Source organism: Mustela erminea, chromosome 16 (genome assembly GCF_009829155.1).
Source record: "Mustela erminea isolate mMusErm1 chromosome 16, mMusErm1.Pri, whole genome shotgun sequence".
Classification (NCBI taxonomy): Eukaryota; Metazoa; Chordata; class Mammalia; order Carnivora; family Mustelidae; genus Mustela; species Mustela erminea.
Window position 1 is genome coordinate 68,064,033 of NC_045629.1, and position 16,964 is coordinate 68,080,996.

The window sequence follows — 16,964 nt, forward strand, 5'->3', positions numbered from 1 at the left end:
TTCTCCTATCAGTCTCATAATGGAAAAATTAAAGAAATGTAACATTTGGAAGGATATATACCAAAATTAAAAGCAGTACTTCCTTGGACAGCTGAAAATCACTTCCTTTCTCTTGCTTGCATCTCTGTATGTTGTGCTTTCTTTTCTCATCCATTTAAAAAATATTTATCTAGGGATCAGACAGCTGGAAGAGTCCCCTATTTACATCTTAGTTCCAAATCTTTCTGCTCTGCCACTTTTCTTTTGGGTTTATAAACCAGTGTGGATTTGTTGTCTTTAGATTAGGGGTTCCACAGGGATAATGCTGGGTTTTTGTTTTTGTTTTTTTCTTCTCCTCCTGCAATTGCTAAATTTGCAAGATTTCCTAGCCAGGCCTGGTTTTCACCCAATTAGGAACAGAAGCTGCTTTCTCCCTGCTAGGCATCTATAAAACACAAGGATAGATTCTTGTCCTTCCTTGGTTTCAAAGCCGCTAGACAACGATACGAATCCAGGTTCTACGACTTACTGCCTGGGTGAGTTGGAGAAGTTTCTTAACCTCTCTGAACGGCAGTTTTGTCATTTATAAGATTCACAGGGTAGGTAAGGATTTGACGAGATGATACATTTGAAGGGCTTGAACCTAGCACAGCCTCAAAATGTAATTGCTGTTAACAAAAGTGGTCTTGGGAAGCACTAGAGGCTGTTCTAGGCTTGGAGAGCAGGCATGGAAGGAGAGCTCAGGTTGTTACTAAAAGGCGGAATCATGCGATCATTACCAACTCTGGGTCAGACCTGTAGTTCACGCAATTTAAATCTTTGTTCTCTCCATTTGCCTCAGGTAAGCTTGGACATTCCTCTGAGCCTCAACTTCCTCATCTGTAAAATGGGCATAATAATATAACTTCCCTTAACAGCAGCTCTCAAAATGTGATCCAAGGACCCTGGAGGTCCCCAAGACCCTTTCGGGGGCCCTCAAAGTCAATGTCATTTTCTGAATAGGGCAGATTACTTCCCCTTTTCTCTCTCATGCTCTCACAAGTATACAGCAGTTTTCCTGAGGCTAAATGACCTATAATGGTGTCATTGTTCTGACAGCTAACAGAGAGTGTGTCTGTAAACTTCTGTGTTTTAATTTTTTTCAGTTTAATTTCTAATATGGTAAATGTCAGTATGTATATAACTCACACAGGCAAAAGCTTTTTGGGGTCCTCAATAATTATGAGAGTTTAAAGGGACCTGAAATAAAACATTTTGAGAATCACTGCCTGGTACAGTTGTTGTAAAGATTAAGTAGCAACTGGCATATGCATACAAAGTACCCAATAAACAGCACCCTTATAATTACTGATTCCAAAGCTCCTGAATCACATAAGGGTCCGTCTACACCGGCGCATAAAGCAAACTGAAATCATGGCACTCAATGCAAAGGCGCCCTTGTTTTGTTCACTACTGCTTATGTAGCACAAGCCCAGTCCATGCTAAACGTTGTACAATTTGCAGACATTGCAACCCACCAGAAACCTCACGGTTTCTATGACACCTAAGTGCCCTGAAGACATGGGAACTCAGAGAGCAGTGCCGAGGGCTAGCCTGCTTGGCTCAACCCTGACCCTTCCCACCCCATTAATCTCTCACCCAGCCAGAGGCCAAGGGTAACACAGTGGAGGCACAGGAACCTTGGCTTATAGATGAACCATCTATAAGTGATGGTTATAGATGATGGCTTATAGATGAGCCATCTCTAAGTGATGAACCATCAAAAGGAGGTGAAGACCCAAAACGGGAATAGTTTCCTTAAGGTTTCCGTAATTTCCACGGAACCGAACAGAACTACAGGCACTTTTAAGGGGGAATGGCAGTGGAATGACCTGGAAGAGTGAAGGCTAAGAGCCATCAAGACTTAGAAGAGTGGAGAGTAAGCAGTACAAAATTATTAAAGTTGGTGGGGGATCCTTTTTTTACTTTTTTCTTGTAGGCTTCGGGCACACCCTCGAGGGAAGAAAAATAAAACAATATGCCTAGATTCTCATGTTGATGGCAAATACATTAGGATCTTAGAAGTTATCAAATGAGATTGAGAAAGATGCGACGCGATCTGGGTCTTGGTCATCAAGGAAGCCGTTATTTAATGAGTCCGTTGAGAGCTGCGTCATTCGCCTCTCGGGTCTGTGAACATCACCCAAGAGACCCCTCCCAGGCCAGGACCTTGTTTTATAGGACGTTAAGAAAACGAATAGACAGCACCTACATGAGCAATAACCGAACAAACAGGTGCAGACCAGCAAGAAATTTTGCATATGAGCTATTTTTATTGTCAAAATTTTTGGAGCCCCAGTGGGGCTACGTTAGAGAAATTGGAGCCCCTAGGGGAGAACCTAGAAAAACATTTCGGCCAGTTTCTCTCCCCAGCCTAAGAAACTAAAATGGCAAAAGGTCACGCAGTGCTTTGGCCACGCGGTCCGTCCCCAAGGCCAGCCGTCCCCACCCCAGTCCCCGTCCTCGCCTCTGGCCACTGCGCCGCGCACGGCCACCTGTTGCTGCCCTGGCGCCCAGAGCTGAGTCGCAAACCGCCGCTAGAGTTCGTTCTAATTCCCCGGAGCAGAGACTGGCCGGGAAGCCCCGACGCTCCGAGCCTGCTAATCCTCCGGGCGGGCGGGGACTCCGCAGAGCCTCCCAGCCCCAGGCTCCCTTTGTTTTCTCGCTGCGCTCAGACTGTCAGAAGTAGACCCCAGACAGCGTCCCTTGGCCACGGCTCCGCTCGTGCGCGCTTGCGCCCAACTCACACCGGGAAAGTCTGAAGCGTCGAGATGCCCTTGGAGGGGAAACGGGTCGGTCCCGGCAGGAATGCGAGGCGCAGACAGGTTGCCCGTGAGATTCCGAAGCGTCCCCTGGATCCCGAATTCCTCAGGGCTCCTTAGCGTAGCAGAGCTGCAGGAACGCCGCGCCCAGAACGCAAGCAAGCTCACCGCACCGAGGCCGCCGGCGAAGGGCGGCGAGATCCCGGCCGGCTTTTACTCTAAAACGCCCGAGGGGAGCCAGGGGGCGGCGGTTAGGGATCCCTTCCCGCCGGGAACGCCGGAGTCCCAGTTCCGAAAGTGACCCGCCCTGCTTCCGAGGGACTTCCTTGCGAGCGCCGCAGGGGTGTGCATTTCTCCGAGACTGAGAATCGCAGCGAACGCCGGCCCGACTAGAGTTTAAGTCAGCTCCCGGGGCGTCTGTTTGTTTATTGGCTCTTAAGGGAAAAAGTTTGAGGATCTTTAACCAACCTCAGACCTGGCGCAAGCGCAAATCTCCGAATCTCCCCAGCAAAAGCCATCTAATTTCAAGTCGTTATATAAGTGGGGGCTCTTTCTCACCCTCCCTACCCCAAGCCCTCTTATTACTATTCCAGGAGCAAAACGTAACTCGCTTTAAAAAAAAAAAAAATTTTTTTTTAAGTTATTATTTCCCTGAGCCCAAAGACGCGGAGAAAGGGCAGACAGCGCCCTGGGTGCGTGGCGGCCCCACCCGCGCGCGCGGCCCCTAGAGCCGAGAGAGGGACGCGGGGTCTGGGGGTGCCGCGGCTCAGGGCCAGCAGCCGAGCCCCGCAGTCCCTCCGTCTGCCACTCCACGTGGTCAGGATCAACAGTTTGTTGAGCTCATCAGTGACACCTTGAACTTTTCATAAAGAAAATGGGTATTGCACCGGGAGGGTTTGGCCGCGGCCGCCGGGCCGGGTCGTGCTTAATATTCAATGATCTCGCTCGCGCCTCCCCCTCCTCCCCTCGCAGAAATTCCTCCGAGTCCGTTACTGGGCTCAGACTTTTAAGTTAATTTACTGCCCCCCCCAACCTCGGCTAGTAACCAGCGCCTTTAGGGCCAGCCTCCCCCCACCCAGCTCCCGCCTGAAAATGACATTTCGCCGGCGTATCCGGAGGGGGCCGAATTTCACTTTGTAACTTTCTGCGGAACCCGAGCCCGGGTGGCAGCTCGGGTGGTGGTATCGTATGCAAATACGCATGCTGACGTTACAGATCATGTGGGTTTTGGCGTAGATTCCCCACTGATCGAGACATTTTTTTTTCCCCTTTTTTTTTTTCCCCTTCTTTTTTTTTTTTTTTTTTTTTTTTTTTTCTTTTTAAAATTTTGGCCACTGTTCCCCGTACGGGGGCTTTTCCTGTCCGTCTGTCTGGCAGGCTGGCCGTGCCCCTCTTTCCCACGGAGCCCGAGCCCGGCGCCCGGTGGGGAGTGGGGAGTGGGTGGGGGGAGCCAGCAGAGTTCCATTTTGGAACGCCCGTGCCGCGTCTCCGCGCTCCCAGCCCGGGTCCCCGCGTCCCCAGCCCCGGCGCAGGTAAGAAACTTCGCCTCGGCGCCCGGCACCCCCCGCCCGGCGCCGCCAGCCCCGAGCCCCGCACGCCGGGCGCCGGCCACTCCAGCCCAACTTTCCCACCGCCGCCGCCGCCGCCGCGGCTCCCGAAAATGTGTTGTTAATGGGACTTGGCCGGGTTTGTGATTGGAAGGGGGGTGGGGGTGAGGAAGGGGGGGCGGTGCGGGCCCTTTTTTGCGGGTGGGAGGAAATCAGAGGATCCGGAGGGGGGGGGCGTTTTTTTTTTTTTTTAAGAGTTTTGATTACAAGTTTGGATAAATGGGAGCCAGACCGAGGAGGAGGAGGAGGAGGAAAAACATGTCTACGTTTCCCTATGTCGACATAAGCCACAAAAAAATATGGCGTCCGCTTTCGACAGGGCGTTACGTAGACCCGACTCTGTTTTTATTTATTTATTTCGTGGCCGTCTCCCTCCCTCCGTGGCCCGGCCGCGGCGCTTTGTGCAAACGGGGCAGGTCCCGCGGGGACTCCGGCGGGACGTGGCCCGGCCCGGCGGCTTTGGCAGGCAGGGGGGCTGCGTGTGCGAGCTGCCCGCCCTCCCCCGCGCTCCCCTCTTCTCCCCTCTCCCGGTGACGATTCGCCGTACTGTGGTGGCAGGAAGCATGACGCCGTGGGCTGAGGCTGCCTCGCCTCTCGTCGCCGCCGGTGGCTGCGGGCGGCCGCCGGAGCTACCTGCCGGGGGCAGGGCCGGAGCGCGGCGCCGGCCCCCACGCCCGGCTCAGGTGGCGGGGCGCCCGCGCAGGGGACCGGCGGGGGGTGGGGGGGCGACCGGGGGCGGGGTGGGGGGGGCTGGGGGTGGTGGCCCCGCGGTCCGCCGCCGGCCGGCCCACGCCCGCGGCCGCCTCTGCCAGCCGAGCCCACGCTCGCCCCCGGAGCGGCAGCTGGCGCTGGCGTCCGCCCCGCGAGAGAGAGGTTCATCTTTGTTGGTGTTGCGGCGTCTTTGTGGCTTCCGCAGGACTTGGTATCCTCGCCTCTGCCAACTTGCCCTTTCCCCGGCCGCTGTGCAGGAGGCTGCGGAGACGGAGAGGAGCAGAAAGTTGGGAACCAGTGAGCATCCCAGGACGGTCCCCTCGGCCCCGTAGCTGTGCGGAGCTCGGAGGCGGAGGAGGAGGGTGGCTCGTGAGGCTGGGGAGAAAACTTGGGGAAGCCAAGTTGTGATTTGCTCGGGCTTCCACCTGATTGATCGGCTTCAAAGCCAGTGGGGTCTCTGCGTTCTGCTGTTCGGGGACGGCCTTTTGTTTGTCCGGAGTTGGGGGCAGGCGGGGGGGGCGAATAATGACTTTCCCTGGACCCATATCCTTTGAAAGACGCATTATCCCGCCGGCCCGGGGGGTGGTCCACTGAGTCTTGTCCGGCCCTCGAGTTCTTCCCCTACCTGGTCCCTGACGATCTATCGCCGTCTGTCCAAGTCAGCAGCTCTCCGGGTCTGAGGCAGGCCCCCTTGGGCAGGTTTTCGAAGGGCAGGAATCCCTCCCCTTCATCCCTTGGATAGCTCAGACCTCCCACACTTACCCTCTTAAAACACCACACACACACACACACACACACACTCACTCACACTCCTTTATGTAGAGCAGAAATTAATGCCTGTTGTAGTGAAGGGGGTGAGCTTCTGAGAGCTCTTCAAGACTTCAGTCAAAAGGTGATTTTCTATTTATGAGGGCCCTGAGTTGAAGCAGTTCAGTCCCAGGGCAGTAATGTCAAAAAGCATTTGGATGACAACCAAGTGGAATAAATATCTTGTAAAATGGCATGTTTAAAAGTAAAAATAGATTAATGGAGCCCTCAAGTGCTTGAATGGAACTAACATAAAGGTTTGATTCAAGTTTAAAGGGAAAATTATATAAAGCTGTATACACATCTTCTTTTAAGGCAGGGCGCCGAGGGAATCTACAAGTAAGACTGAGATGCATCGCTGACAGTAACCGGACCTGGGATCTGTGGGAATTTTGTGGGTGCTGAAAAGCCAGGCTGAGATTGTTCCTGTGCGCATGTGCCCCTTCTGGCTCAGTTTGATGTCAGTGGGGACGCACCTGAAGTTAACGGCTCTTAGGGGGAAAATCAGAGGCCAGGGGTTTAGGGGAAATCTGATACATTAACCAAGCCCCATGGAAAGGAAAAGATAGAATGACAAGTGTTTGTTGGTACTCAAGGATATTCTGATGAAATGCAGAGTATCTTGACCTGCGGAGAGGTGACCCCCACCCCAGGTGTCTCATCTCCATCAGGGCCGTGTGATTGAGTGGGACGCCACGCACTTGACAAAGAGAATAATGACAGTGTTCGATCACGGTTGCTAGCATTTACTGTTTTAGTGGGCCAGGCACAATGCTTTCTATTCCGGGTGCTTTCTCATTTAATTCTCACCAAAACCCTGTGAGATAAGGACTGTTATTATCTCCAGTTTGCAGTTGAGGAAACTGAGGCTCAGAGAGGTGAAGAAATTTGCCCAAAGCTGCAGAGCAAAAAGGGAAGCCAGTATGCAAAGGCCTTGGTTCTTTGCCTTCAACACTCCTGTTATGGCAGCTCTGGGATAGGGCGAGTCCTCATTAGTGTGGAAAAGTAAAGGGACAGGTGTAGGTGAAAAAGGAGGAACGGTGACCCCTACCCTGGAGTCTGAACTCCAGAATTTTCTTGGGCTTCATTCTTTTATTCATTTATTTAGCAACTGTGTGTTGATCTATTTGTTCATTCAGCAGCTATAATCATCCTGGGAAGAGTGCGGTCATTAGCCATTTTTATATGCCAAGAACTTTTATAAGTGCTTCTGGTTACTTTGTCTTCATGACAACCCTGTGGGGTAAGTACTGCTGTTCTGTCCCTTTTATAGATGAGGAAGCAGAGGCACGGAGAGATTCTCCAACTTGCCCAAGGCCCAACAGTTAGTAAGTGAAGTGCTAGACCCCGGAACACGCTCGCTTCAGGCTCCAGTGTGCTGCTCTAGACATTATAGAGATGCTGGGGAGGTAGAGCCCCCTAACCTCAATGCAAAACACTGCCCCAGGCCCTAGGAGAGGCTGGCAGGATCCAGACGCCCCCTACCCCCTAGGAATCTGAGCAGCGGGCAGGCCAAATCAAGCAGGATTAACTAAGTGCTGTAATTGAGAAAAGCACAATGAAGGGCATAATTACTGTGCTCCGAGGGAATCGTGGAGGATTTCCTAAAGGGGGTAGCGTCTGAACTGACCCATGGGATGAGGAGGGACAGTGTCTGGAGGTGTGTCCGGTGTGACTGCGTTCAGCTGTTAGCAGCAGAAATCCTGACCGCTGGCCACTTAACCAGAGGGGGCGTACTTGTGTCAGTCAATGAGAAGGGTGGGTGGGACGATGTGCCACTGGGGACCCGGGCTCTGTCTTTCCGCTTTGCCATTCTTAGGTACAGGCCTTTGGCCCCAGGTCTATGTTTTTGAGGTGGGAAGGTGGTTGCTGTGGCTCCAGGCTTCACATCCGCCTTCCAGGAAAGAGAAAGCAGGATGAGTGAGGCTTAGAGCATTTACCTAGTGTGGCTTTACTGTTAATGTGGGAAGAGTTGCCTCTCAGGGACTTTTGTCCTTAGCTCGTTGGCCAGAACTGTGCCGCCTGGCCACCCAGGGAGGGACAGTCGTGTGTTTTGGGGTAGGCACATTGCTGCCGTGAACAAATTGGGGTGGATGGTGCAAATGGTTGTTGAGTTGGCAGAGACAGTGTGTGTGGCCTAAGAGGAGAGGAAGAAAGGTTTTCCCGGCGAAGGTAAAACCACGTCGCTGTGCCTGTTCTGAGGGGGTGGAGAGGGGGATGCAAGGAAGGTTGTGCAAAGCGATGATGCCCACACTTGGGGGTGGACGTGGAGGAGGTTGGCTTTTAATGCGTAGGTACCGGGGAGCTACGGCAGGTTTCTGAGGGATGTCATGTGTTTAGGAAGGTAAGACTGACAGCGATGTGCCTTGTGCAGACAAATCAGCTTGGTTCTTATTTAAAATAAAATGAGTTCTGGAAAGTTTTGGACCAAGGGACCAGTTTTGCCTTAGGGCAGAAAGAAGACAGTGCAGTAAGAAAGGAAGGAATGATGGGGAGATGTCTTTTAGGTCCTGCCGACAGGAATCCAAAGTTAACCCGATGTTAGTCAGCTTTTACCAGGACGTAACTAGCTCTGCCTTATCATATCTCAGTTCGTGGAGCTGAAAACCGTGGAGGTAGGTACGGTTACTCCCCAAACACTACACTTGGCCTTCCTCCTGACCCTCAGACACCTGGGTCCTACCTGCATTAGAATAACTTTGGTCATGACCCTTCGCCCTTGCTTTATTTTTTAAAGATTTATTTATTTATTTATTTATTTATTTAAAAGAGAGCAAGAGAGAGGGAGAGAGAGAGAACGTGCGAGCATGTGCATGTGCGCATAAGCAGGAAGGGGGGGGTGGAGAGGGTCAGAATCCTGAGCAGACTCCCCAGTGAGCATGGAGCCCAAAGCAGGGTTTGATCTCATGCCCCTGAGATCATGACCTGAGCCAAAATCAAGAGTCCGACCCCTCACTGACTGAGCCACCAGGCGCCCTGCTTCACCTTTGCGTTAAATCAGGGGGATGCGACCAAAGGGCATCAGAGGGCCTTCTGTCAGGTTCCCCACTCTGGATTCCTCCAGCAAGACTCACGTCCCTGATTCTCTGCTAATGTGGTTAGCTTTATGACTTTGGGCTGTTACTTACCTCGCTGAACCTCAGCTTCCACATCCCGAACACGGAAATTGTTACAGTAGCCACCTTACCGGTTATTGTGCAGCTTGAGAAGAAACTTACGAGAGGGCTTAGCATAGCACCTAACACCGTGTTCAGGACACGTCTGCTGTTGTCACCGTCATCACGCCCAGCATCATCACGGCCACTGCCTCATGCCTCAGGCATGTGACTCCCCGGTCTCCCTGAAGTGCCAAGTGATTAACACAGGGGATGTTTATCATTGATTCCAAGAACCCCACTTCCCCATCTCATCGAATGGTCCTCCCTCCTCTCCCACGGAAACGGACAGCCTTCCCGGAATATCGCAGGGAGACCTGGGGCAGCGCTCAGGGTCTGTAATGTGCTGTGTCATGGTCAAATCCAGACAGCATGGTTCTGAGAGGATGCTCGGCTACTCACGTCCCCTGTGGTAGACAGTAAAGTAGACATTGCTTTTAGTATTGACAAGGTAGTTTCGTTTTTAAATGGAAAAAAAAATCCTTCCTGCCTCCCCTCCCCCACCCTTCTGGAAGGCCCCCCACCCTCCATCAAACAGGTTGTGATTTTAAGAACATCCACCCACAATCTGTTTCCTGTTCCTAGGCTTAGAGTCATGCATTTGAGAGGGGTTAGTTGGCAATGGTGTGAGAGAGAGAGTGAGTGTGTGTGTGTGTGTGTGTGTGTGTACACGCACACACATGTTGACTCCCAAGGAGAGAAACAGTCCTGACAACAGTACATCAGTTTCCACCCAAACTTTCAAATGGAATTTTAAAAAGCCAGAGCCAGAACCAGTTTTCTGGCTGACACCTCGCTTTACCCCCCTGGTGAACAATTCACCTGTTAAAAGGCACAGTTCACGCACTTTCTTCCTTCTTCTGCCCCCACTGCAACCCTCTGGTACAAGAAACACTCAGTGGAGATTAAATCTTACTACACAATGTTTCACTGCGATAGTAGTTACCACTGCGAGTCCGCAGTGAATGAAGGCTTGTACTACTGATCCATGGGGCAGCGATGTTAAGGAGTGTGACCCGGGCAGTCGCTTTGGTGTAAGAGATCGGTGGTATGTTTTGGGGGCACACAGGCTTGGTTTAGGATAGAAAAGTGACAAGCATGTGATGGGTTTACTGCTAGATTTAAAGCCATGCTGGGTTTGCCCTGCGGGGGGAAACCAGCAAAATCCTGGGAACCATTCGCTGTCAAGTTCAGCTTGGGGAGTGGATTCATGCATCCCCAGGGCCTCAGAGAGAAGCCAAATTGAGTTCTTTCCGTCTTTGGGAGGGAATCCTCTCTGTTGGAGGCCCAGGATAGACTCTGGGAGAGAGAAGGAGCCTGCCGTTGAGAAGGGAGGAGGCAGGATGTAAGTAAGAGTTCTTGGGATACGAGTTCTCGTTGGCCTGGTGAGGAGGCTGCCACCGCAGCTTTTAGACTCCAGAACGTCCGCAGAAAACCGAGGAAGGTCCAGGAGTCTAACCTGAGGAGGGAGAACTCCTGCACACATGCACGGGTTGTGCAAACACGAGAGCTGGAATCCGTGTTGGCTCCAGAAGAACACTCCTCAGCGGGGCTGACTTTCGTGCCCGCCCCCAGCTGTCTTGGCCCTCACCCCCCTGCCTTGTCTGCTCCGACTGGTGAGATGGAGCGATGACAAAGTTCCCTATACAGCCAGCCACACTGCAAACACATGCTGTTGCCGCCTGGAGAACAGCAACACGCCCCCAGCTGGAACGCCTCCTATGTACCAGGCACTGTGCTGAACACTTTCCTCTCACTGTGGCGTTCATTCAGTTGTGACCATGAGGAGCGCTTCGAGGGCAGGAGGGTTGCCCCATTGCAAAGACAGGGAACCAGAGCTCAGAAAGGTCAGGTTCTTGCCGAAGGTCACAGAGAGAAGGTGGCCAAGTCGGGATTCCAACTCCGATCGGTCTGATCCCAAAGCCGGTGGATGCTCTCCGCTGGCTTCTGGAGGCTGGGAGGAAGTATATGGGGAGAAGGGATGGTTTCAGGACGCGCTTCTGGGCAGTCTGATTGCTTTTCTGCTGAAGGGGCGTAGGGGTGTGGGTGTGCATGCATGAGTAGGAGTGTGTGTGTATGTGTGAGTTTAGTCACAACAGAAGAGATTTCCAAAACCGCGCTCGTTATCCTTAGTCTCCCAACTCCCCCCCGCCCCCACCCCTGCTCCAAGAAAGACAACTCTAAAACCTCCGTCAGGGTCTGTGACAGAACATTCTTCAGGGGGTATTGCTCCCTCTCCACCCCCTCCCTGTGTGTTAGAGAGAAGGAATCCCAGGGGGCTGCAAGCTGCACTTGGGGACCGAGGAGACTCTGGGCGCTACTTTGGAGATGCTGAACACCCTCGCCAGCCAGTGGGGGAAGGAGATGGAGAGAGCAGGCGTTGGGAGGGTGGAAATGGCTGTGTTGCTGTTTTTATACAATAAAAGAGGATCATTGTAATTGGGAGCCCTTGAATCATAACACGTCTGCCTATGGCTCTCTCCAGCTGCAGAGCCATTTAGTTAAATAGCACACAGAAACCTCCTTTCAGCCGGTATTACTTTCCCGCTGTTCTTAAAATACAAGACTGAGCTGAACTGTGGTAACGACAAAGCCATCTCAGGCTCCCCCAGCCCCCGGGTGTACCCAGAACCCCCACGGAATCTCCCTGGCCCCTGGAGGAAGACATTTAGAAATTCTTTTCATTTGTACGGCACCCTTGCCTTTTTGGAAACAGCTCCTTTAAGATATTTGCACACAGTCTGGTGAGAGCGAGATGGCACAGCCAAGTTGTTTGGGGGTGGGGGCTGGCCCAGAAGGGGCAGAGAGAGGCCAGCGTGCCGGTGCTGGTAGGGATGGGGTGTGTCTGTGCCTTTTGTGGGGAGCAGTGGGAAATGGAGAGATATGGACTGACAGCTAGAAGCTGGAAAAAGAGATTGCCCCCTGGCCAAGAGATTTAGGGGAAGAGACTCTCCCGGTGGCTCCTGGCAGGAGCAGAGAGAACCTCTCCCCTCCCCTAAGAGCGCGCTGAGGGTTCATTATCCTGTAGAAAGGCCTGCTACTTTCTTCTGGGGAACTTTGTGTTACAGAATTAGTGACGAGCCTGCCATGAACTTCTGCCAGAGGCAGGCTGTTCAGGAGGAGCTGGGAGACTTCACATTGTTTCCAAGAGCAAGGGCGCTCGGGCCCACGGGGCCACAGAGTAGAAACCGTTGGGCTCATTCCGAGGGTTAATGGTAGACATTGCGAAGATGGAGGGCTGTATTCGGCACTGTGACATTGAACATGGCCTGACTTCAGCACTTTCGGAAATGCGATTTATGGGTCTTCCGGTACAAAGTCTAATGTCCTCTGGGATCTCCGGAGGAGGATATTGGGGAGCGAGGGATGAGTCTCATAGCCACATGGTGCACTGGTAGGATCGGGGAATGTTCCAGCTGGAAGAAACTTCACAGTGCCCCGAGTCCATCTGAGGGAAACTGAGGCCCAGAGAGCTTAGCCCATTCACCCAAGACGACATGATCACCTGGCAGTAGATCGCTCGTGCTCATCTCTACGGCCCAGCTTACAGCTCTTGTACCCTTGCGCCTTCCCTCCTACTCTGTGGTTTCTGTCTGGCCAGCAAATGCTCAGCAGCTGCTGGAGGAGGAAAAGGGCGTCCCGGCCCGCAGGAAGGTCTCGGTCATGGGGCACTTAGCAACCACGGTTGTCCTCATACTGACGTGGTAGGCGCAGTGCTGAGCACCCTTTGTGTGTCAGCTCATGAACGTCCGAAGAGATAGAAGAACTCTCTTATCTCCGTTTAACAGGTGAGGAAGAGCATATCAAGAAGCCCTTTGTCCAAGGTTTCTGGGAGCCAGGCACCTGCGGCTCCTCCCTCCAGGAGGAGGGAGGCACCAGCCTCTCCTGCCCTCCATGCACCTGCGGCTCCGCTGTCCCCGATTAGAACTTGTGGCCAAGCCGCCAGCCTGTGCTGACGGTGACACAAGGATGAGCGCGCATTTGGGGCTTGACACGGGGCGTCCTCACACATAGTTCCCCCCAACCCCCCGTTTATTGAATGCCACCGTGTGTAGGCTCCTCAGGCTGTCACCCCACAGCCCAAGTCGTTAGTCCAGCGCCCCAGCCGAGCAGGGGGTGTGAGGGCGGAGCTGGGACTCCAGCACAGGCCGTGCAGTCCAAGCCTGAAACAGTTTCAGCCCCATCAGCCCTGCTGCAGCCATAATGTGCTATGGGGGGGGGGGTCCTCTGTGGGCAAGGACAGGTCACTTAGGGACACCGAATCACCCTAAAAGTCCCCCTAAAATTAAAGGAACTGGGGCACTCGAGGCAACTTTCAACTGAGCATTAGATACTTATTTGAGCATATTAAGAAGTACCAGTTACCTCACGCAACAAACCGAGGGTTGCTGGGGGCAAGGGGGTAGGGAGAGGGGGGTGGGGTTATGGACATTGGGGAAGGTACGTGCTATGGTGAGTGCTATGAAGTGTGTAAGCCTGATGATTTGGAGACCTGTACCCCTGGAGCAAATACTATATTATATGTTAAAAAAAAAAAAAAAAGTACCAATTATAGGCACCCCTGAGTGGCTCAGTTGGTTAAGTGTCTGCCTTCGGCTCAGGTCATGATCCTGGGGTCCCGGGATCGAGCCCTGCCTCAGGGCTTCCTGCTCTCGGGGAGCCTGATTCTCTCTCTCCCTGTGTCTCTCCCCCATCTTGTGCACGCCCTTTCTCACTCTCTCTCTCTCTCTCTCTCTCTCTCTCTCAAATAAGTGAATAAAACCTTTAGAAAAAACTACCAGTTACAATATAGGGGGTGCTGTGTGCCAGGCCCTGTGCAGCTGTGTACGCAGGTGTTAGCATTAGCCCGTATTTTAAAAGAACTTAAGGTGTAACGTACATCCCTTAAAACTCACCCATTTATAAAGTGTACAACTAGGTGATGACTAGTGTGTTTACAGCTGTACAACCATCACAACAGTCTCATCTTAGAGCATCTCCATCATCTCAGAAGGAGATCCTGTGCCCATTAGCCCTCACTGCCCAGCCCCTTCTGCAGCCGCCCGTCCCCAAGCCTTAGCAACTGAATCCACTCTCTGTCTCTACAGACCTGCCCTTGCTGAGCATTCCATACAGGAAAAACTGTGTAAATGCCCGGTCTTTCATGTTTAACTTCTTTCACTTAGCATAGGGGTCTTGAGGCTCGTCCGTGTTACAGGACGCATCAGGACCTCATTGTTTTCACAGCTCCATAGTATTCCCATGTGTGCCCGTGTCTGTGAGCGCCACCATAAAAAATACAGCAGACCCAGTGGCTTCAACAACAACAGACATTTATTTTCCCATGGTTCTGGCGGCTGAACGTTGAAGATCAAGGTGTCAGCACCCTCGATTTCTTCTGCGACCTCTCTCCTCGGCTCGCAGATGGCCATCTTCTCCCATGGCCTCATGTGGCCTTTCCTCAGTGCATCCCTGGGGTCCCTCTGTGTGTCCACATTTCCCCTTCGAAAGGACACCAGTCAGACTGGATTTGGGCCCACACTCCTGGCTTCATTTTAACTTAATTCCCTCTTTAAATGACCTGTCTCCAGATACAGTCACAATCGGGGGTACTGGAAATAGAGCTTCAACATGTGAATTGAGGTGGGGCTACAGGTCAGCCCCTTTTTTGTTTGTCCATCCACCTGCCAATAATTGGGTTTCTATATTCAGGGCTTTGGAACCATGCTGCTGGGAACACTTGCGTGTGATCTGTATGGGGGTGTGTTTTTACTTCCAGCAGGAAGAACCTAGGAGTGGAATTGTTAGGTTAGGTGGTCCCTTTATGTTTAACTTATTTTTTAAGATTTTATTTATTTATTTGAGAGAAACAGAGAGAGATGGGCAGAGAGAGAGAGAGAGGCAGACTCCCTGCTGAGTGGAAGCCTGATATGGGACTCATCCCAGGACCCTGAGATCATGACCTGAACCAAAGGCAGATGCTTCAACGACTGAGCCCCCCAGGCATCCCTATGTTTACCTTTTTGAAAAATTACCAAACTATTCTCCACAGTGGCAGCACCATCTCACATTCTCTGCAGCGGGGCAAGAGGGTTCTGGTTTCTCCGAGTCTCTACCAACTCTTGACATTGCCCTAAGCCCCATTTTACAGGTGAGGAAACTGAGCATGGCATAGGGAGGGTCAGTCACGTGGCTCGAGGGCAGAGGTGCGAGATCACAGGCCAGACTGACCAGGAGACTACCTTGGGCGGGCCTGGACTAGGGTGAAGCAGGGGCGGCCTGGCTCCTGCAAGTGTGGGGCCCTCACTGGAGAGGAAGGGCCCCCTTCAGTTTCGTGTCCTTGGGTGGCTAGTTGGCCGCCTGCCTCACCCCTATCCTTGCCCTGCCACTAGCCTGCTCCCTGCATGTAGAGCACTGCGCTTAGTGTTGGGAGCAGGGTGCGGGAGATAAAGATGACCGAGCCACAGCCCCTGCCCAGGAGGAGCTCCCAGGCATGCTGGGCAGTGTGTGCATTTGCTGCACCACACAGCTGGCCTAGCGGGACTCGCGTCGGTGGAGCCCCTGCAACCAGGGTCGCTGTGTGAGTCCCAAGGGGCAGCACCTCTGAAGTACTTAGCCCAGCACCTGGCACCTAGGCAGTGCCCCAGAAGTGCTGGCTCAGACTGGTGTGTTATCACTGACCTATCTTGGACCTTCTCTATGGCGAGGCTAACTCTGAGGCATGAGAGCTATCCTTTTGCCTTGGATCCATGACTGGGGCCACACCCCTACCCCACTGAAGCAGCCATCACCCAGTGAACAGGAAGTGACCGGGGTGAAGGAATGGGCCATCCAGGCTCTCCTCGGACCTGCTAGGCCGGTCCTGGGAGTGGTGGGTCCCATCCGCGGAGCCCAGCACAGGCTCTCCTTGGCATCTGGCAGTCCCTGGCTGGGCTGTCAATGCTCTGTGTGTGGTTCTGCTACCTCCCAAGCCAGAGTGTGATTCCTGTGCTTCCAGGTGTTAGAAAAGACCTGATAGATCATGCGTGGGGCCTAGATGAGCCAGGGAAGGGTGCTTTTCGGGGCCTTTCTGAGGAATTGGCAGTCCCCTGGTTTTCCCCCAGCTGGGAGAAAAGGCCCTGTCCGTGGCCTTGGTTATAACCAGATCAGCCTGCTGCTCGTTGAGGGCCGGGAGGGGTGTACGACCTCCCGGGAGGGATTCATGGAATCAACCTCAAGATTTGTGGATATAGAAAAGATACGTGCCGCTTACAGAAATGATAGAAATGTGTGGTTCTAAAACACCCAATCTGATCATGTTTCATTATCCTTCTAAAAACCTCCCCGTGTCTTTGGTTGTCCAGGAGTCACAAGCTCAAATGCTTTCAGGGGCTTTGCAGGTCATATAGGAGAGTGAAGGGGTGAAGAAGGCGGTGGCAAGTGATGGGAAATGGGTCAAAGTGAAAAGCCTAAACCCAGTCTAAAGGTGTCCAAAATCCATTTTTTTTTCCAATGTGCTTTTCTATCCATTTTAATGAGGACCTCCCCATAGTCATTTCTAGCCCATAGGATCAAGTCCACAAATCCCTGACTCGCACGTGACAGCTGTCTAAGAGCTGAGCTCTGCCCACCAGGCAAGTTCTGCTACAACCAGTGGGCCCCTTGCCCTGTGCCCCGCACTCCAGTCCGACAAGACTGGCCCCTAAACTCAGGTGCCATCCTCTCTCGTTTTCCTTTCCCCCAGAAAGACTCCTCCCCAAACTCAGCAAGACCTACTCATTCCTGCTAGAGGGAGAACTTCCTCCCTCCTCCGAGAAGCAAGTGTGCCATAGAAATAACTCCTTAGAGATCTTAGCACATTGATTTTCGTCTGTCTCCTTGAAAAACTGTGAGCCATCCCACCACCCCAAGGGAGGGTTTCCTGTTTGTCTCCATGTTCCCAGCAC

The 16,964-nt window shown here is 52.7% G+C and overlaps 1 protein-coding gene and 1 long non-coding RNA gene across 2 annotated transcripts in view; one reads left to right on the top strand and one right to left on the bottom strand.

Annotated features, from left to right (window-relative positions):
• Positions 1-2,565: 2,565 nt before the first annotated feature.
• On the bottom strand, positions 2,566-5,953 carry LOC116575535. The gene is made up of 2 exons (XR_004279816.1): positions 5,724-5,953; positions 2,566-5,359 (listed from the first exon to the last, which is right to left on the bottom strand). It is a non-coding gene; the product is annotated as an uncharacterized LOC116575535 (long non-coding RNA).
• ZHX2 (zinc fingers and homeoboxes 2) overlaps positions 3,684-16,964 on the top strand; it is a 155,970-nt gene continuing 142,689 nt past the window's right edge. The window contains exon 1 of the mRNA XM_032316888.1: positions 3,684-4,312. The gene's annotated coding sequence lies outside the window, so the exon portion shown is untranslated. The remainder of the gene's footprint in view (positions 4,313-16,964) is intronic.